Source organism: Schistocerca piceifrons, chromosome 1 (assembly GCF_021461385.2).
Source record: "Schistocerca piceifrons isolate TAMUIC-IGC-003096 chromosome 1, iqSchPice1.1, whole genome shotgun sequence".
In the NCBI taxonomy this organism is placed as follows: Eukaryota; Metazoa; Arthropoda; class Insecta; order Orthoptera; family Acrididae; genus Schistocerca; species Schistocerca piceifrons.
Genome location: NC_060138.1, coordinates 7,953,672 through 7,975,315, shown reverse-complemented (window position 1 = coordinate 7,975,315; position 21,644 = coordinate 7,953,672).

The following is a 21,644-nucleotide window of genomic DNA, read 5'->3' as shown; positions in this document are numbered from 1 at the left end:
CTGCCACCTTTAGAATTTGAAAGAGAGTATTCCAGTCAACATTGTCAAAAGCTTTCTCTAAGTCTACAAATGCTAGAAACGTAGGTTTGCCTTTCCTTAATCTTTCTTCTAAGATAAGTCGTAAGGTCAGTATTGCCTCACGTGTTCCAGTGTTTCAATGGAATCCAAACTGATCTTCCCCGAGGTTGGCTTCTACTAGTTTTTCCATTCGTCTGTAAAGAATTCGTGTTAGTATTTTGCAACTGTGACTTATTAAGCTGATAGTTCGGTAATTTTCACACCTGTCAACACCTGCTTTCTTTGGGATTGGAATTATTATATTCTTCTTGAAGTCTGAGGGTATTTCGCCTGTTTCATACATCTTGCTCACCAGATGGTAGAGTTTTGTCAGGACTGGCTCTCCCACGGCCGTCAGTAGTTCCAATGGAATATTGTCTACTCCGGGGGCCTTGTTTCGACTCAGGTCTTTCAGTGCTCTGTCAAACTCTTCACGCAGTATCATATCTCCCATTTCATCTTCATCTACATCCTCTTCCATTTCCATAATATTGTCCTCAAGTACATCGCCCTTGTATAGGCCCTCTATATACTCCTTCCACCTTTCTGCTTTCCCTTCTTTGCTTAGAACTGGGTTTCCATCTGAGCTCTTGATATTCATACAAGTCGTTCTCTTATCTCCAAAGGTCTCTCTAATTTTCCTGTAGGCAGTATCTACCTTACCCCTAGTGAGATAGGCCTCTACATCCTTACATTTGTCCTCTAGCCATCCCTGCTTAGCCATTTTGCACTTCCTGTCGATCTCATTTTTGAGACGTTTGTATTCCTTTTTGCCTGTTTCACTTACTGCATTTTTATATTTTCTCCTTTCATCAATTAAATTCAATATTTCTTCTGTTACCCAAGGATTTCTACTAGCCCTCGTCTTTTTACCTACTTGATCCTCTGCTGCCTTCACTACTTCATCCCTCAAAGCTACCCATTCTTCTTCTACTGTATTTATTTCCCCCATTTCTGTCAATTGCTCCCTTATGCTCTCCCTGAATCTCTGTACAACCTCTGGTTCTTTTAGTTTATCCAGGTCCCATCTCCTTAAATTCCCATCTTTTTGCAGTTTCTTCAGTTTTAATCTACAGGTCATAACCAATAGATTGTGGTCAGAGTCCACATCTGTCCCTGGAAATGTCTTACAATTTAAAACCTGGTTCCTAAATCTCTGTCTTACCATTATATAATCTATCTGATACCTTTTAGTATCTCCAGGGTTCTTCCATGTATACAACCTTCTTTCATGATTCTTAAACCAAGTGTTAGTTATGATTATGTTGTGCTCTGTGCAAAATTCGACCAGGCGGCTTCCTCTTTCATTTCTGTCCCCCAATCCATATTCACCTACTATGTTTCCTTCTCTCCCTTTTCCTACACTCGAATTCCAGTCACCCATGACTATTAAATTTTCGTCTCCCTTCACAATCTGAATAATTTCTTTTATTTCATCATACATTTCTTCAATTTCTTCGTCATCTGCAGAGCTAGTTGGCATATAAACTTGTACTACTGTAGTAGGCGTGGGCTTCGTATCTATCTTGGCCACAATAATGCGTTCACTATGCTGTTTGTAGTAGCTTACCCGCATTCCTATTATCCTATTCATTATTAAACCTACTCCTGCATTACCCCTATTTGATTTTGTGTTTATAACCCTGTAGTCACCTGACCAGAAGTCTTGTTCCTCCTGCCACCGAACTTCACTAATTCCCACTATATCTAAATTCAACCTATCCATTTCCCTTTTTAAATTTTCTAACCTACCTGCCCGATTAAGGGATCTGACATTCCACGCTCCGATCCGTAGAACACCAGTTTTCTTTCTCCTGATAACGACATCCTCTTGACTTACCTTAGGGGGGAAAAAGAACAGGTATACACTTGCACACACACCCATATCCAACCACACATACACAGACACAAGCAGACATTTGTAAAGGCAAAGAGATTCGGCAGAGATGTCAGTCAAGGCAGAAGTACAGCGGCAAAGATGTTGTTGAATGACAGGTGAGCTATGAGCAGCGGCAACTTGAAATTAGCAGAGGTTGAGGCCTGGCGGATAACGAGAAGAGAGAATATACTGAAGGGCAAGTTCCCATCTCCGGAGTTCTGTCAGGTTCGTGTTAGTGGGAAGTATCCAGACAACCCGGAGGGTGTAACACTGTGCCAAGATGTGCTGGCCGTGCACCAACGCATGTTTAGCCACAGGGTGATCCTCATTACCAACAAACACTGTCTGCCTGTGTCCATTCATGCGAATGGACAGTTTGTTGCTGGTCATTCCCACATAGAAAGCTTCACAGTGTAGGCAGGTCAGTTGGTAAATCACGTGGGTGCCTTCACACGTGGCTCTGTCTTTGATCATGTACACCTTCGAATTACAGGACTGGAGTAGGTGGTGGTGGGAGGGTGCATGGGACAGGTTTTACACCGGGGGCAGTTACAAGAGTAGGAGCCAGAGGGTAGGGAAGGTGGTTTGGGGATTTCATAGGGATGAACTAAGAGGTTACGAAGGTTAGGTGGACGGCGGAAAGACACTCTTGGTGGAGTGGGGAGGATTTCATGAAGGATGGATCTCATTTCAGGGCAGGATTTGAGGAAGTCGTATCCCTGCTGGAGAGCCACATTCAGAATCTGATCCAGTCCCGGAAAGTATCCTGTCACAAGTGGTGCACTTTTGTGGTTCTTCTGTGGGAGGTTCTGGGTCTGAGGGGATGAGGAAGTGGCTCTGGTTATTTGCTTCTGTACCAGGTCGGGAGGGTATTGCGGGATGCGAAAGCTGTTTTCAGGTTGTTGGTGTAATGGTTCAAGGATTCCGGACTGGAGCAGATTCGTTTGCCACGAAGACCTAGGCTGTAGGGAAGGGACTGTTTGATGTGGAATGGGTGGCAGCTGTCATAATGGAGGTACTGTTGCTTGTTGGTGGGTTTGATGTGGACGGACGTGTGAAGCTGGCCATTGGACAGATGGAGGTCAACATCAAGGAAAGTGGCATGGGATTTGGAGTAGGACCAGGTGAATCTGATGGAACCAAAGGAGTTGAGGTTGGATAGGAAATTCTGTAGTTCATCACTGAGAGTCCAGATCATGAAGATGTCATCAATAAATCTGTACCAAACTTTGGGTTGGCAGGCCTGGGTAACGAAGAAGGCTTCCTCTAAGCGACCCATGAACAGGTTAGTGTACAAGGGGGCCATTCTGGTACCCATGGCTGTTCCCTTTAATTGTTAGTATGTCTGGCCCTCAAAAGTGAAGAAGTTGTGAGTCAGGATGAAGCTGGCTAAGGTAATGAGGAAAGAGGTTTTAGGTAGGGCGGCAGGTGATCGGCGTGAAATGAAGTGCTCCATCGCAGTGCGGCCCTGGACGTGCGGGATATTTGTGTATAAGGAAGTGGCATCAATGGTTACAAGGATGGTTTCCAGGGGTAACAGATTGGGTAAGGATTCCAGGCGTTCGAGAAAGTGGTTGGTGTCTTTGATGAAGGATGGGAGACTGCATGTAATGGGTTGAAGGTGTTGATCTACGTATGCAGAGATACGTTCTGTGGGGGCTTGGTAACCAGCTACAATGGGGTGGCTGGGATGATCCTTGTAACCATTGATGCCACTTCCTTATACACAAATATTCCGCACGTCCAGGGCCTCGCTGCGATGGAGCACTTCCTTTCACGCCGATCACCTGCCGCCCTTCCTAAAACCTCTTTCCTCATTACCTTAGACAGCTTCATCCTGACTCACAACTTCTTCACTTTTGAAGGCCAGACACACCAACAATTAAAGGGAACAGCCATGGGTACCAGGATGGCCCCCTTGTACGCTAACCTATTCATGGGTCGCTTAGAGGAAGCCTTCTTGGTTACCCAGGCCTGCCAACCCAAAGTTTGGTACAGATTTATTGATGACATCTTCATGATCTGGACTCACAGTGAAGAACTACAGAATTTCCTCTCCAACCTCAACTCCTTTGGTTTCATCAGATTCACCTGGTCCTACTCCAAATCCCATGCCACTTTCCTTGACGTTGACCTCCATCTGTCCAATGGCCAGCTTCACACGTCCGTCCACATCAAACCCACCAACAAGCAACAGTACCTCCATTATGACAGCTGCCACCCATTCCACATCAAACAGTCCCTTCCCTACAGCCTAGGTCTTCGTGGCAAATGAATCTGCTCCAGTCCTGAATCCCTGAACCATTACACCAACAACCTGAAAACAGCTTTCGCATCCCGCAACTACCCTCCCGACCTGGTACAGAAGCAAATAACCAGAGCCACTTCCTCATCCCCTCAAACCCAGAACCTCCCACAGAAGAACCACAAAAGTGCCCCACTTGTAACAGGATACTTTCTGGGACTGGATCAGACTCTGAATGTGGCTCTCCAGCAGGGATACGACTTCCTCAAATCTTGCCCTGAAATGAGATCCATCCTTCATGAAATCCTCCCCACTCCACCAAGCATGTCTTTCCGCCGTCCACCTAACCTTCGTAACCTCTTAGTTCATCCCTATGAAATCCCCAAACCACCTTCCCTACCCTCTGGCTCCTACCCTTGTAACCGCCCCCGGTGTAAAACCTGTCCCATGCACCCTCCCACCACCACCTCCTCCAGTCCTGTACCCCGGAAGGTGTACACGATCAAAGGCAGAGCCACGTGTGAAAGCACACACGTGATTTACCAACAAAACTGTCCATTCGCATGAATGGCCACAGGTTGGTTGGTTTAAGGATGAAAGGGACCAAACTGCAGAGGTCATCGGTCCCTTTTTCCAAAATACTAAAAATACCCACAGAGATTAAAAAATGTTCAACAGAATAGGAGACAGACGACACAGAACAAAAGAAAAGTAGACAAGGACCAGACAAAACGAAATAAAATCACACGGAGTGCGACGGTGGTCAGCCGACCATAGGAACAAAAAAAAGGAAAAGTCAACCACCGAAAACACATTAAAAACTGAGTTTAAAACCGTAGGCCAAAGGCCAAAAGCAACAAATAAAACACACGCATTTATATTAAGCAATAAAATCCCCCTGCCTGAATAAAACGCAAAACTAAGTCCGCTATGGCAGAGTCGTCAGTTAAAAGCGCAGGGAGCCTATCAGGAAGCGCGAAAGTCTGCCTGAGCACAGTTAAAAGGGTGCACTCCAACAGAATATGGACCACCGTCAAGGATGCCCCACAACGACAAAGAGGTGGATCCTCACGACACAGTAAATAACTGTGCGTCAGTCGAATGTGGCCAATGCGGAGCCGACAAACGACGAATGAGTCCCTGTAGGTGGCTCGCAGGGATGACCGCCAAACAGTCGTCGTCTCCTTGATACGACGGAGTTTGTTTGGCACGGGCAGGTTGCGCCATTCAGTGTCCCAGAAATCGAAAACTTTGCGGCGTAATAGTGCCCGCAAATCAGTCGCCGGGAGGCCAATCTCCAGAGGTGGTTTACTGGTGGCCTCTTTCGCCAGGCGGTCAACATTCTCATTGCCGGGGATCCCAACATGGCCTGGAGTCCACACAAAGACCACAGAGCGGCCGCTACGTGCAAGAGTATGCAGGGACTCATGGACAGCCATCACCAGACGAAAACGAGGGAAATACTGGTCGAGAACTCGTAAACTGCTCAGGGAATTGCTACAGATAATGAAGGACTCACCTGAGCAGGAGCGGATATACTCTAGGGCACAAAAGATGGCGACCAGCTCAGCTGTGTAAACGCTGCAGCCATCCAGCAAGGAACGTTGTTCAGAACGGTCCCCTAGAGTAAGCGCATATCCGACACGACCAGCAACCATCGAACCATCAGTGTATACAACGCCAGAGCCCTGATACGTGGCCAAGATGGAATAAAAACAGCGGCGGAAGGCCTCTGGAGGGACGGAGTCCTTTGGGCCCTGTGCCAAGTCGAGCCGAAGGCAAGGGCGAGGAACACACCATGGGGGTGTCCGCGAAGTGGCCCGGAAAGGAGGTGGAACTGTAATAACCCTAAGCCCGAAGAGAAGCTCTTTGACGCGGACCGCAATCGTACAACCTAACCGGGGCCGATGTTCAGGAAGATTGACAACCGATTGCGGGAACAGGAGTCGATAGTTTGGATGCCCAGGCAAGCTAAAAACATGGGCAGCATAAGAGACCAGTAAATGTTGGCGCCTCAATCGCAGTGGAGGGACACCTGCCTCCACAAGTATGCTGTCCACAGGGCTGGTGCGGAATGCTCCTGTCGCCTGTCGAACCCCACAGTGGTGAACGGGGTCCAGCAGTTGCAACGCTGAGGGCGACGCTGAGCCATGCGCCACACTCTCATAATCAAGCCGGGACAGCACAAGGGCTTTGTAGAGCTGCAGCAGTGTATTACGATCGGCACCCCAAGTTGTTTTGCTGAGGCAGCGAAGGGCATTCAGACGCTGCCAGCACTGACGCTTGAGCTGACGAATATGTGGAAGCCAAGTAAGCCGGGCATCAAACAGCAATCCCAGAAAATGGTAAGTGTCAACAACCCTGAGCATGGCATCCTGAAGATAGAGCTCAGGGTGGGGATGGACAGTTCGACACCGACAAAAGTGCATAAAACAAGTCTTCGCAGGAGAAAATTGAAACCCATGAGCTAGGGCCCATGCTTGCACCTTGCGTATGGCTCCCTGCAACCTACGTTCTGCAACACTAATGGTGGAGGAGCTGAACAAGATGCAGAAATCGTCAGCATATAACGTGGGTGAGACAGACGACCCTACTGCTAGTGCAAGGCCATTAATGGCCACAAGGAAAAGGGGCACGCTCAATACTGAGCCCTGTGGAACGCCGTTCTCCTGGATATGAAGTGAACTATGGGATGTGCCAATAAAAACGCAGAATGTCCGAACAGATAATAGATTCTGAATAAAAATGGGGAGAGAGCCCCGGAGACCCCACCCGTGCAACGTGGCGAGTATATGGTGCTGCCACGTCGTGTCATATGTTCTGGAGAGGTCGAAAAAGATGGAGACAAGGTGTTGGCGCCTGGAAAAAGCAGTGCGGATTGCAGACTCAAGAAAGACCAAAGTATCGGCGGTGGAACGGCCCTGACGGAAGCCGCTCTGGCACTGAGCCAGAAGACCCGAGACTCGAGCAGCCAACACAGCCGTTGACTCACCATACGTTCCAGTAGCTTGCACAGAGTATTTGTTAAGCTGATGGGCCGATAGCTATCCACAGTAAGCGGGTCCTTACCAGGCTTCAGCATCGGAATGATGGTACTTTCTCGCCACTGCGACGGAAAGACACCATCGCCCCATATGCGGTTGAAGATGACAAGAACACATCGCTGACAGTCCGGGGACAGGTGTTTGAGCATCTGATTGTTGACGCCATCTGGCCCAGAGGCTGTATCGGGGCACTGTGCCAGGGCACTTTGGAGTTCCCACAAACTAAATGGGGCGTTATACGTCTCAGGGTGGCGAGAAGCAAAAGAAAGCCGTTTGCCTTCCTCCCGGCGTTTAAGCGCGCGAAACGCAGGTGGGTAATTCCCCGACGCAGAGGCCCGAACATAGTGCTGTGCGAAATGCTTGGCGATTGCATCAGCATCGGTGGATACCGCCCCGTTGATGGTAAGCCCTGGGACACCTGTAGAGTGCTGCACTCCAAAGATGCGCCGAATCTTCATCCACACCTGGGAGGGTGAAGTACGGGAACCAATGGTGGGAACGTACCTCTCCCAGCACTCCTGTTTCCGCCTCTTGATGAGCCGCCGTGCCTGAGCACGGAGACGTTTGAAGAAAATGAGGTTCTCCAAAGACGGGTGCCGCTTATGTCACTGAAGAGCCCGCCGACGTTCTTTAATGGCTTCAGCGACCTCCGGAGACCACCAAGGCACTGCCTTTCGCCGGGGGCACCCTAACAAACGAGGAATGGTACGTTCCGCAGCGGAAACAATCGCTGCAGTCAGTGTCTCAACCGCCACATCGATGGTACCGTGGGGGAGAGATGCAACAGTGGCAGCAGAGGAGAATGTTTTCCAGTTTGCCTTGCTAAATGCCCATCTAGGCAGGCGTTCATGGGATCGACACTGGGGTAGTGAAAGGAAGATGGGAAAATGGTCACTACCACACAAGTCGTCATGGACTCTCCAGTGGACCGATGGTACAAGCCCTGGGCTGCCCAACGACAGATCTATGGCCTAGAACGTGCCATGCGCCACACTGAAATGCGTGGCAGCGCCAGTGTTTAAGAGGCAGAGGTCGAGTTGGGAGATGAGATTCTCGACATCTCTGCCTCAGCCAGTAATCTTCGATCCACCCCCCCAGGGGATTGTGGGCGTTAAAATCCCCAAGGAGAAGAAAAGGCGTGGGAAGTTGGGCGACAAGTGCAGCCAATTCGGTCAGGGAGACTGTACCACCTGGAGGGAGATAGACACTGCAGACGGTTATGTCCTGGGTAGTCCTTATGCGGACAGCCACAGCTTCCAAAGATGTTTGAAGGGGCACAGGAGCACTATATACAGAGGTAAGGACATACACGCAGGCTCCACCTGACACACTATTGTAAGTGCTACGGTTGCAGTAATAACCCCTGTATCCACAGAGGACAGGGGTCCGCATTGCCGGGAACCAGGTTTCCTGGAGAGCAATGCATAAAGCAGGTGTCATGCTTACAAGCTGACATAGCTCAGGTAGATGGCTAAAATAAGCACCACAATTCCACTGGAGGATTGTACAAAGCGTGTCCTGTAGAAGCATTCAGGCACTGAAAATGCAAATTACTGGGCAGGGTCACATGCTGCCACCGACTGAATGACGGACGTCGCTACGGCCATCATTTCTGAGGAGACGGCGAGACCCAGGTCATCAGGGGACGCAAAGAGCTCGACCTCATCCTCAGAGGCTGAGCTGACAGGAAGTGTTGGTGCAGGAACCACTGGGTCCTTATCCTTCTTGGAGAGCTTCCTCTTCTCTCTCTTGTCTTTGGGAGGAGGGTTGGCATGCTGGGAGGGCTTTCCTGACGCATTATCAGGAACAGAGGAAGAGCGTGAAGCCCTTCGACCAGGAGCTGGTGGCTTCTTCAGCCACTGGCTAGTGTCTTGTGAGACACTGGGGAAGTCCTCGGAAGGGACTCCCCCAAGGGATCCCTTCTGAACAAGTGAGGCCGGAGGAGGCTGTTGCGTCTCCGGCTGAGCAGCCGGAGAGAGCTGTCGCTTCCCCGGCTGAGGAGCCGGAGAGGGCTGTCGCCACTCCGGCTGAGAGGTGGGGACCGACGTCCCCGGTTGCTTGGGGCGCACTGCTCCCAAACTGGGTGTTTTGGGAGCAGTGGAAGAGAGAGTGGCCCCCACCGGTGGTGGGGCAGGCGAAACATGACTGTTCGGTGGGCCAACTGTGAAAGGAGTCTTTGCAGGAACTGGTGGCTGCAGTGTTACAGCAGCATAACTCTTCAACATAGGTGTAGGGTTGAGCCATTCTAATTTCTTCCTCGCCTCTTGGTAAGTTAAACGGTCCAGGGTCTTAATTTCTTGTATCTTCCGCTCTCGTTGGTAGGCTGCACAGTCTGGCGAGCAGGGAGAATGATGCTCCCCACAGTTAACGCAGGTGGGAGGTGGAGCACACGGAGCATTTGGATGCGAAGGTCGTCCACAATCGCGACACGTGGGGCTGGCAGTGCATCTGGAGGACACGTGTCCGAATTTCCAGCACTGGAAGCATCGCATAGGGGGCGGGACATAGGGCTTGAAATCGCACCGGTAGATCATGACCTTGACCTTCTCAGGCAAGCAGTCGCCCTCGAAGGCCAGGATGAAAGCACCGGTAGCGATCCTATTATCCTTGGGTCCCCTAAAGACACGACGAACGAAGTGTGCACCTCGTCGTGCCAGGTTCTCCCGTAGCTCGTCATCAGACGGTAGCAGAAGATCTTTATGAAAGATAATCCCCTGGACCAAATTTAGTGACTTATGGGGAGTGACGTTAACAGGTATGTCACCAAGCTTCTCACAGGCGAGCAACGCCCTTGACTGTGCAGAGGAAGGTGCTTGTATCAAAATGGCCCCGCTCTGCATTTTGGAAAGAGAGGCCACTTCCCCGAACTTATCTTCAAGATGGGTCACAAAGAACAGAGGCTTAGTCCCCAAAAATGAATCCCCATCAGTTCTGCTGCACACAAGATATTGCGGTGAATATGGCTCCTGTCTGTCCGCAGCCCTGCGTCCCTCCCAGGGCGTGGCTAGGGAAGGGAACGATTTGGGGTTATATGCCACAGCGTTAAAGTCTACTTTACCGCGCTTAGAGACGTTGGTGGTCGTGCTACCACCGGATTGAGATTGTACCCGCTTCATTGCGGGGTATCCGCCCCGATGCCACCCACTCCGACCAGGGGCTCTCCCCACGGGTGCCATCCAGCCACAGCAAAGGCCACCTAGCAGGATGGCCGTTGCCGGGAGTCCTGATGCCCCGGAGAGACCGGCATCTACTCCTTGGCTTACGTGAGGAGGCGGCAGCGCAGGCATCGGCAGTAAGATACTTGTGTTGTCAGGGGCTACAACCTAGAGGGTACATGACGACCCCACCACAACGGGTTGGCTACCGTGCTGGATTTTGGGTGCCATGGGTAGTCCATAGTGATCGTGGGTGCAGATTATGATGCACTAAGGGCGTAACTTACACAATCCATCAGGTGTGTATGCCCAAAATGAGGGATGGAGGGTGCAGTTACTACACCCAGACGATAAAGAGTGCCAAGGTCTTAGGGCACAGAGGACTGATGGTGCACCACGTAAGGGGTCCTTCCCCAAAAGGCTCTTACTTCTGTTGAATTTGGAAAAATGGAGGTCAAACCCTAATGGGGACCATCACATTAAAGGCCGAAACAGTTGAGACTCCTTTTAGTCGCCTCTTACGACAGGCAGGAATACCGCGGGCCTATTCTAACCCCCGAACCCGCATGGGGGAAATGGACACAGGCAGACAGTGATTGTTGGTAATGAGGATCACCCTGTGGCTAAACATGCCTTGGTGCACGGCCAGCACATCTTGGCACAGTGTTACACCGTCCGGGTTATCTGGATACTTCCCACTAACACCAACCTGTCAGAACTCCGGAGATGGGAACTTGCCCTTCAGTATATCCTCTCTTCTCGTTATCCGCCAGGCCTCAACCTCCGCTAATTTCAAGTTGCCACCACTCGTACCTCACCTGTCTTTCAACATCATTTTTGCTTCTGTACTTCTGCCTCGACTGACATCTCTGCCGAATCTCTTTGCCTTTACAAATGTCTGCTTGTGTCTGTGTATGTGTGGTTGGATATGGGTGTGTGTGCAAGTGTATACCTGTTCTTTTTCCCCCTAAGGTAAGTCTTTCCGCTCCTGGGATTGGAATGACTCCTTACCCTCTCCCTTAAAACCCACATCTCTTCGTCTTTCCCTCTCCTTCCCTCTTTCCTGATGAAGCAACCGTTGGCTGTATACACACACACACACACACACACACACACACACACACAAAGATGTAGTGACTTACCAAATGAAAGTGCTGGCAGGTCAAAAGACACACAAACATACACACGAAATTCAAGCTTTCGCAACAAACTGTTGCCTCATCAGGAAAGAGGGAAGGAGAGGGAAAGACGAAAGGATGTGGGTTTTAAGGGAGAGGGTAAGGAGTCATTCCAATCCCGGGAGCGGAAAGACTTACCTTAGGGGGAAAAAAGGACGGGTATACACTCGCACACACACACATATCCATCCACACATATACAGACACAAGTAGACATATTTAAAGACAAAGAGTTTGGGCAGAGATGTCAGTCGAGGCAGAGGCAAAGATGTTGTTGAATGACAGGTGAGGTATGAGTGGCGGCAACTTGAAATTAGCGGAGATTGAGGCCTGGTGGATAAGGGGAAGAGAGGATGCATTGAAGAGCAAGTTCCCATCTCCGGAGTTCGGATAGGTTGGTGTTAGTGGGAAGTATCCAGATAACCCGGACGGTGTAACACTGTGCCAAGATGTGCTGGCCGTGCACCAAGGCATGTTTAGCCACAGGGTGATCCTCATTACCAACAAACACTGTCTGCCTGTGTCCATTCATGCGAATGGACAGTTTGTTGCTGGTCATTCCCACATAGAATGCGTCACAGTGTAGGCAGGTCAGTTGGTAGATCACGTGGGTGCTTTCACACGTGGCTCTGCCTTTGATCGTGTACACCTTCCGGGTTACAGGACTGGAGTAGGTGGTGGTGGGAGGGTGCATGGGACAGGTTTTACACCGGGGGGCGGTTACAAGGGTAGGAGCCAGAGGGTAGGGAAGGTGGTTTGGGGATTTCATAGGGATGAACTAAGAGGTTACGAAGGTTAGGTGGACGGCGGAAAGACACTCTTGGTGGAGTGGGGAGGATTTCATGAAGGATGGATCTCATTTCAGGGCAGGATTTGAGGAAGTCGTATCCCTGCTGGAGAGCCACATTCAGAATCTGATCCAGTCCCGGAAAGTATCCTGTCACAAGTGGGGCACTTTTGTGGTTCTTCTGTGGGAGGTTCTGGGTTTGAGAGGATGAGGAAGTGGCTCTGGTTATTTGCTTCTGTACCAGGTCGGGAGGGTAGTTGCGGGTTGCGAAAGCTGTTGTCAGGTTGTCGGTGTAATGCTTCAGGGATTCCGGACTGGAGCAGATTCGTTTGCCACGAAGACCTAGGCTGTACGGAAGGGACCGTTTGATGTGGAATGGGTGGCAGCTGTGGTAATGGAGGTACTGTTGCTTGTTGGTGGGTTTGATGTGGACGGATGTGTGAAGCTGGCCATTGGACAGGTGGAGGTCAACATCAAGAAAAGTGGCATGGGATTTGGAGTAGGACCAGGTGAATCTGACGGAACCAAAGGAGTTGAGGTTGGAGAGGAAATTCTGGAGTTCTTCTTCACTGTGAGTCCAGATCATGAAGATGTCATCAATAAATCTGTACCAAACTTTGGGTTGGCAGGCCTGGGTAACCAAGAAGGCTTCCTCTAAGCGACCCATGAATAGGTTGGCGTACGAAGGGGCCATCCTGGTACCCATGGCTGTTCCCTTTAATTGTTGGTATGTCTGGCCTTCAAAAGTGAAGAAGTTGTGGGTCAGGATGAAGCTGGCTAAGGTAATGAGGAAAGAGGTTTTAGGTAGGGTGGCAGGTGATCGGCGTGAAAGGAAATGCTCCATCGCAGCGAGGCCCTGGACGTGCGGGATATTTGTGTATAAGGAAGTGGCATCAATGGTTACAAAGATGGTTTCTGGGGGTAACGGATTGGGTAAGGATTCCAGGCGTTCGAGAAAGTGGTTGGTGTCTTTGATGAAGGATGGGAGACTGCACGTAACGGGTTGAAGGTGTTGATCTACGTAGGCAGAGATACGTTCTGTGGGGGCTTGGTAACCAGCTACAATGGGGCGGCCAGGATGATTGGGTTTGTGAACTTTAGGAAGAAGGTAGAAGGTAGGGGTGCGGGGTGTCGGTGGGGTCAGGAGGTGGATGGAGTCAGGTGAAAGGTTTTGTATGGGGCCTAAGGTTCTGAGGATTCCTTGAAGCTCCGCCTGGACTTCAGGAATGGGATTACCTTGGCAAACTTTGTATGTGGTGTTGTCTGAAAGCTGACGCAGTCCCTCAGCCACATACTCCCGACGATAAAGTACCATGGTCGTGGAACCCTTGTCCGCCGGAAGAATGACGATGGACCGGTCAGCCTTCAGATCACGGATAGCCTGGGCTTCAGCAGTGGTGATGTTGGGAGTAGGATTAAGGTTTTTTAAGAAGGATTGAGAGGCAAGGCTGGAAGTCAGAAGTTCCTGGAAGGTTTGGAGAGGGTGATTTTGAGGAAGAGGAGGTGGGACCCGCTGTGACGGAGGACGGAACTGTTCCAGGCAGGGTTCAATTTGGATAGTGTCTTGGGGAGTTGGATCATTAGGGGTAGAATTAGGATCATTTTTCTTCGTGGCAAAGTGATACTTCCAGCAGAGAGTACAAGTGTAGGACAGTAAATCTTTGACAAGGGCTGTTTGGTTCAATCTGGGAGTGGGGCTGAAGGTGAGGCCTTTGGATAGGGCAGAGGTTTCGGATTGGGAGAGAGGTTTGGAGGAAAGGTTAACTACTGAAAAATGATCCTAATCCTACCCCTAATGATCCAACTCCCCAAGACACTATCCAAATTGAACCCTGCCTGGAACAGTTCCGTCCTCCGTCACAGCGGGACCCACCTCCTCTTCCTCAAAATCACCCTCTCCAAACCTTCCAGGAACTTCTGACTTCCAGCCTTGCCTCTCAATCCTTCTTAAAAAACCTTAATCCTACTCCCAACATCACCACTGCTGAAGCCCGGGCTATCCGTGATCTGAAGGCTGACCGGTCCATCGTCATTCTTCCGGTGGACAAGGGTTCCACGAGCATAGTACTTTATCGTCGGGAGTATGTGGCTGAGGGACTGCGTCAGCTTTCAGACAACACCACATACAAAGTTTGCCAAGGTAATCCCATTCCTGAAGTCCAGGCGGAGCTTCAAGGAATCCTCAGAACCTTAGGCCCCATACAAAACCTTTCACCTGACTCCATCCACCTCCTGACCCCACCGACACCCCGCACCCCTACCTTCTACCTTCTTCCTAAAATTCACAAACCCAATCATCCCGGCCGCCCCATTGTAGCTGGTTACCAAGCCCCCACAGAACGTATCTCTGCCTACGTAGATCAACACCTTCAACCCGTTACGTGCAGTCTCCCATCCTTCATCAAAGACACCAACCACTTTCTCGAACGCCTGGAATCCTTACCCAATCCATTACCCCCAGAAACCATCTTTGTAACCATTGATGCCACTTCCTTATACACAAATATCCCGCACGTCCAGGGCCTCGCTGCGATGGAGCACTTCCTTTCACGCCGATCACCTGCCACCCTACCTAAAACCTCTTTCCTCATTACCTTAGCCAGCTTCATCCTGACCCACAACTTCTTCACTTTTGAAGGCCAGACATACCAACAATTAAAGGGAACAGCCATGGGTACCAGGATGGCCCCCTTGTACGCTAACCTATTCATGGGTCGCTTAGAGGAAGCCTTCTTGGTTACCCAGGCCTGCCAACCCAAAGTTTGGTACAGATTTATTGATGACATCTTCATGATCTGGACTCACAGTGAAGAAGAACTCCAGAATTTCCTCTCCAACCTCAACTCCTTTGGTTCCGTCAGATTCACCTGGTCCTACTCCAAATCCCATGCCACTTTCCTTGATGTTGACCTCCACCTGTCCAATGGCCAGCTTCACACGTCCGTCCACATCAAACCCACCAACAAGCAACAGTACCTCCATTACCACAGCTGCCACCCATTCCACATCAAACGGTCCCTTCCCTACAGCCTAGGTCTTCGTGGCAAACGAATCTGCTCCAGTCCGGAATCCCTGAAGCATTACACCAACAACCTGACAACAGCTTTCGCATCCCGCAACTACCCTCCCGACCTGGTACAGAAGCAAGTAACCAGAGCCACTTCCTCATCCTCTCAAACCCAGAACCTCCCACAGAAGAACCACAAAAGTGCCCCAGTTGTGACAGGATACTTTCCGGGACTGGATCAGATTCTGAATGTGGCTCTCCAGCAGGGATACGACTTCCTCAAATCCTGCCCTGAAATGAGATCCATCCTTCATGAAATCCTCCCCACTCCACCAAGCATGTCTTTCCGCCGTCCACCTAACCTTCGTAACCTCTTAGTTCATCCCTATGAAATCCCCAAACCACCTTCCCTACCCTCTGGCTCCTACCCTTGTAACCGCCCCCGGTGTAAAACCTGTCCCATGCACCCTCCCACCACCACCTACTCCAGTCCTGTAACCCGGAAGGTGTACACGATCAAAGGCAGAGCCACGTGTGAAAGCACCCACGTGATCTACCAACTGACCTGCCTACACTGTGACGCATTCTATGTGGGAATGACCAGCAACAAACTGTCCATTCGCATGAATGGACACAGGCAGACAGTGTTTGTTGGTAATGAGGATCACCCTGTGGCTAAACATGCCTTGGTGCACGGCCAGCACATCTTGGCACAGTGTTACACCGTCCGGGTTATCTGGATACTTCCCACTAACACCAACCTATCCGAACTCCGGAGATGGGAACTTGCTCTTCAATACATCCTCTCTTCCCGTTATCCACCAGGCCTCAATCTCCGCTAATTTCAAGTTGCCGCCACTCATACCTCACCTGTCATTCAACAACATCTTTGCCTCTGCCTCGACTGACATCTCTGCCCAAACTCTTTGTCTTTAAATATGTCTGCTTGTGTCTGTACATGTGTGGATGGGTGTGTGTGTGTGTGTGTGTGTGTATGTGTGTGTGTGTGTGCGCGAGTGTATACCCGTCCTTTTTTCCCCCTAAGGTAAGTCTTTCCGCTCCCGGGATTGGAATGACTCCTTACCCTCTCCCTTAAAACCCACATCCTTTCGTCTTTCCCTCTCCTTCCCTCTTTCCTGATGAGGCAACAGTTTGTTGCGTCGAATTTTACGATTCCAACAGGATAAAAACATGCCGTGTGAACTTACATTTGAAGAAATACTAGCAGAACTAGAGAACCATCAAGAGAGTGACGATGAAGATGATATATAGAATTGGCGATTATTCCACCCGATGCAGATGTAATAACAGATGAAGAAGACACTGACGAAAATGTACTGTTGTACAAGATGACGCCGGTACTTTAGAGCTCACAACCAGCTGAGATGAAGTTAATGCTACAGTTGTACATCCAGAAGCCAAAAGAAGGAAAGTGTTGGGAGGTGGAGGAGAAAGTGGTATGTTATCTACAAAAAATATATATGTAAGTGGTATAAATGTCAACAACGTACACAAACAATAGTGAACCAGGGAAGAGCAACAAACATTATGATGCGGAATGTCTAGCAAATAACACAGTGTCCCAGGTGTTTGAGGATTTTTTTTTTCTGAGAAACTAATGGATACTATTATTGAACAAAGCGAAATTTATGCTTGCCAACATAACAGAATAAATTTTCTGCTAACCAAAGAACAACTAAAATTATTTATTGGCGTACTACTTCTGAGTGGTTATCATAAGCTTCCCCACAAGAATAAGTACTGGGAACAGGTTCCTGATGTCGGTGTTCCTTTAGTCTTCAACTCCGGGTCAAGAAATAGGTTTTGGGAAATAAAGAGATTCATTCATCTCAATGACAACTCCAAAATAGACAGAAACGACAAGATGTACAAACTGAGGTTATAATTTGAAATGCTGAAATAGGAATTTGGTAAATTTGGCGTATTTCGTTCAGAACTCTCAACTGATGAAATAATGGTACATTATTATGGCAAACATTCAGCTAAAATGTTTCTGAGGGGAAAGCCTATCAAATTTGGATATAAAATTTGGTGTCTTACAAGTTCCAATGGCTTTCTTTATAATTTTTCACCATACTGTGGCAAGACTGACAACAAACAGGAGCCTTTAGGTGCAAGGGTAATAAATGAACTAACCAGCATGATTCCAGAATCAGAGTATCCGAATTATAAGCTTTTCTTTGACGACTTTTTTCACCAGTGTTGACACACTGATCACACTCGGAAAGAGTAAAATGAAAGCTGCAGGAACAATAACAGAGATCCGAACTAATGCATGTCCTTTGAGTGACTCAAAAAGAATGGCAAAAGGAAGGAACGAGGATTCTATGACTACATATTTGACAAAGAGAATGAAGTTCTGGTTGTGAAATGGAGTGACAACAAACCAGTATGTGTAGTGACAAATAACAGTACTATTATTCCTCGAGTTCTACTAAAAGATACTCACGGGCAAAGAAAAAGGAAATATCTGTTACACTGCCACATATCATTGAAGAATACAATGCCCATATGGGTGGCATATATCTACTGGACAAGCAGATATCACTTTATAGGACGAGGATAAGGTCAAAGAAATGGTGGTGGCCATTATTCACACAGATGATATATATCTGCGTAGTAAACACATGGTTTGCATACAAAATTGCTAACTCTAATGAGAAGCTCTTACTTTTGGATGTCCGACAGAGAATAGTGATGTTTTTTCTATCAAAGAAAAAAGGATCAGTACCAAAACAAAGAGGACCACAAGGAAGCAAATTGATGGGAGGACGGGTGAGCACAGATGTACGACTAGATCCAGGAAATCATTTCTCTGTGCCAAGTAAAACACAGAAGAGATGTGCTTACTGCAAGAAAAAAACAACAAAAATTTGTGATAGGTGCAATGTTGGTGTACATGACAAGTGTTTTGCTTCATTTCATACTGAATATACATTCCATAATATTAAAATATTCTTTATTTAATGTTTGTGTTGCTTCTTACAATATTATGCATGGAGAATAAGATTGTGAATTTGGATAGCGCATTTGGCCAATGTCCCAAAAATGGGACGTCTGTAGTTTTTGTTCTAATAAACTGAAACTTTTCAAAACAACTTTTTATTCAATTTATCACTCAATGTAACATATTTATGTATAAAAGTTTGCAAAAAAAAGATCCAATAGAGTTCTGGCCGGTAGAGCGTTAAGGGAAAACCAGATGTAACACAAAATGTCTGGCAGAAAATCTGCTACAGGAACTACATCACAAACCCCGACTGCTCACAGATTATGCAAAGGACAATGGTAACTTCCGAAAATTCTCAAAAATACACATTTATTTGCATTGATATACAATGAAATTCAGGGGTGATGTATACTTTGGCTGAGCTGTGAACCACAAAGCATTGATTTGCTGCGTAAATTACGTATACAAAACACTGGTAGCACTAACTTACAAAGTATAGTTTTGCAGGCATCTCAAAATTCTGAAACTAAACTATTTCTCACATAATTGGACAACAAAATAAGAGACAGACTATTTTGAATGAGGATGATAGGCATACTGTTCTAAAAATTTTTGAAAGAGCACAATTTAGTTTAAGCCTACAATTGACGCTAATAGTACTAGTTTATCACGGGATTCCCAAATGTTTGAAATTTCACAACATATCAGAATTCAAACAAGTATCGATACAATCAATGAAAAATTACGCAGAAGTGACATGAACAGCAAAATATACTAATATAGAACTTCAAATAGACACATTATCTAGTACAAACAGTCCCCACATAAGGGAAAATTCCTAAGTCAGCTTTATTTAAATGGGTAAATAAAATAAATAACAAAACTGGAAATTGTCCCTCCTCTTGCAATGGATTGCTACTGGACAACTGCTTTTGTACATTAAATGGAGAGTACAGTACACATCTAATTAACACCAATGGATTTCTTTTCACAGAATAACAATCTTTGGATACTGTACTGCATAGTGTGGGAATTCTGAGACATTCTGGGTTGCTGCAGACTGATTCATTTTCTAAAATAGACAGTGTAGTGGTGTACACTGTTAACACACTAGGCATATTACACGGGCCACTTGTTCACTCCTTTTGTACACACATCAGTTAGACTGAGGTAGCAATGGAGTTTAAAAGAAGACATTCATACATGGCACTGAATTTAAGATAGAAGTGAATTTAAAGCAGTATTTGGAATCTCTTCATGCAATAAACCAACAGTCTGCTGCTGATGTAATGATTTCTGAGACAGACTCTTGAAGACTGAAGTCAATAATGACAGCCACTACTGAAGGAAACTAGCTTCACCTCTGGATAATGATGACTGAAGAGGACAGCTCCCCACTGTCTCTACCAACAAAATGAATGCAATCTTTGAATCAGATCAGAGCTAGTTTGTTGAGTTCCTGCATGGCAATCTTCAGATCAGAAAAACAGTTGTGAAGATCAGAAAAATAGTTGTTAGATACAACACCTTTTAACACTTGAGTAAAAAAACTTGCTGCTAAATCCTGATATTAAACAGTTGAAAAATTTGATTCTCAGTGGTCAAAAGCAGCATACAATAACTAATGACAGAAAACAACTGTACCAATCTTAGAAACAAACATGTGATAGACCTTCTCAGAACACACTCATATGGCAAAAGTGAAAAAGAGGACACAAAAATTATTAATGTCATTGGATGAAAATGATACTTTTCAACTTAAGATAATATAGTTACTAAAAATATTTTTAGTTAAGCAACTAGTTTCAGCTCGAAAAGCCATTTTTTGGTTTACACACATAGCGAGGTCTCACAGAAATAAAAAGACAGCAAACTCACACTATGTGCTACTGTTCATCATGGCTTACAAATTACAGTAGAAATGCTACTGTTTGTTGTACTTTAAAAACATTTAAAATGGCTTTTTGGGCCAGAACTAACTGTACAGGGTGATTCAAAAAGAATACCACAACTTTAAAAACGTGTATTTAATGAAAGAAACATAATATAACCTTCTGTTATACATCATTACAAAGAGTATTTAAAAAGGTTTTTTTTCACTCAAAAACGAGTTCAGAGATGTTCAATATGGCCCCCTCCAGACACTCGAGCAATATCAACCCGATACTCCAACTCGTTCCACACTCTCTGTAGCATATCAGGCGTAACAGTTTGGATAGCTGCTGTTATTTCTCGTTTCAAATCATCAATGGTGGCTGGGAGAGGTGGCCGAAACACCATATCCTTAACATACCCCCCCAAAAAAAAAAAAAAAACAGCCAATTCTCTAACATCTCCAGATACTGTAGTCCAGTTACAGTAGCACCTTCGAAGAAAAAGGGACCAAAATCTTTATTGGCTGAAATGGCACAGAAAACGTTCACCTTAGGCGAGTCACGTTCATACTGAGTTGTTTCCCGCGGATTCTCAGTGCCCCATATACAGACATTGTGACGGTTGACTTTCCCGTTAGTGTGGAAAGTTGCTTCATCACTAAACACAATCTTTGAAATGAAAGATTCATCTGTTTCCATTTGAGCAAGGATAAAATCACAGAAATCGATTCTTTTAATCTTATCAGCTGCAGACAGTGCTTGAACCAATTTCAGACGATAAGGTTTCATAACTAACCTTTTTCGTAGGACTCTCCATACAGTTGAATGTGGAATTTGCAGCTCTCTGCTAGCTCTGCAAGTCTATTTTCCTGGGCTGCGAACAAATGCTTGCTGGATGCGTGCTACATTTTCATCACTCATTCTCGGCCGTCCAGAACTTTTCCCTTTGTACAAACACCCATTCTCTGTAAACTGTTTATACCAACGTTTAATACACCACCTATCAGGAGGTTTAACACCATACTTCGTTCAAAATGCACGCTGAACAACTGTCGTCGATTCACTTCTGCCGTACTCAATAACACAAAAAGCTTTCTGTTGAGCGGTCGCCATCTTAGCATCAACTGACGCTGACGCCTAGTCAACAGCGCCTCAAGCGAACAAATGTACAATTAAATGAAACTTTATAGCTCCCTTAATTCGCCGACAGATAGTGCTTAGCTCTGCCTTTTGTCGTTGCAGAGTTTTAAATTCCTAAAGTTGTGGTATTCTTTTTGAATCACCCTGTATAATTAAGGAGAGGTCTTATTAAAATACAACAGCTTAAATGGAAAAAATATCACCTTCATTCATTATGAAGGTTGTCGTAATGTCAGAGACATTTTGAATGTATCACACACATGTAAATTTAATTACCTGAGCAGATCAGTATCCTTCATCACTCCAA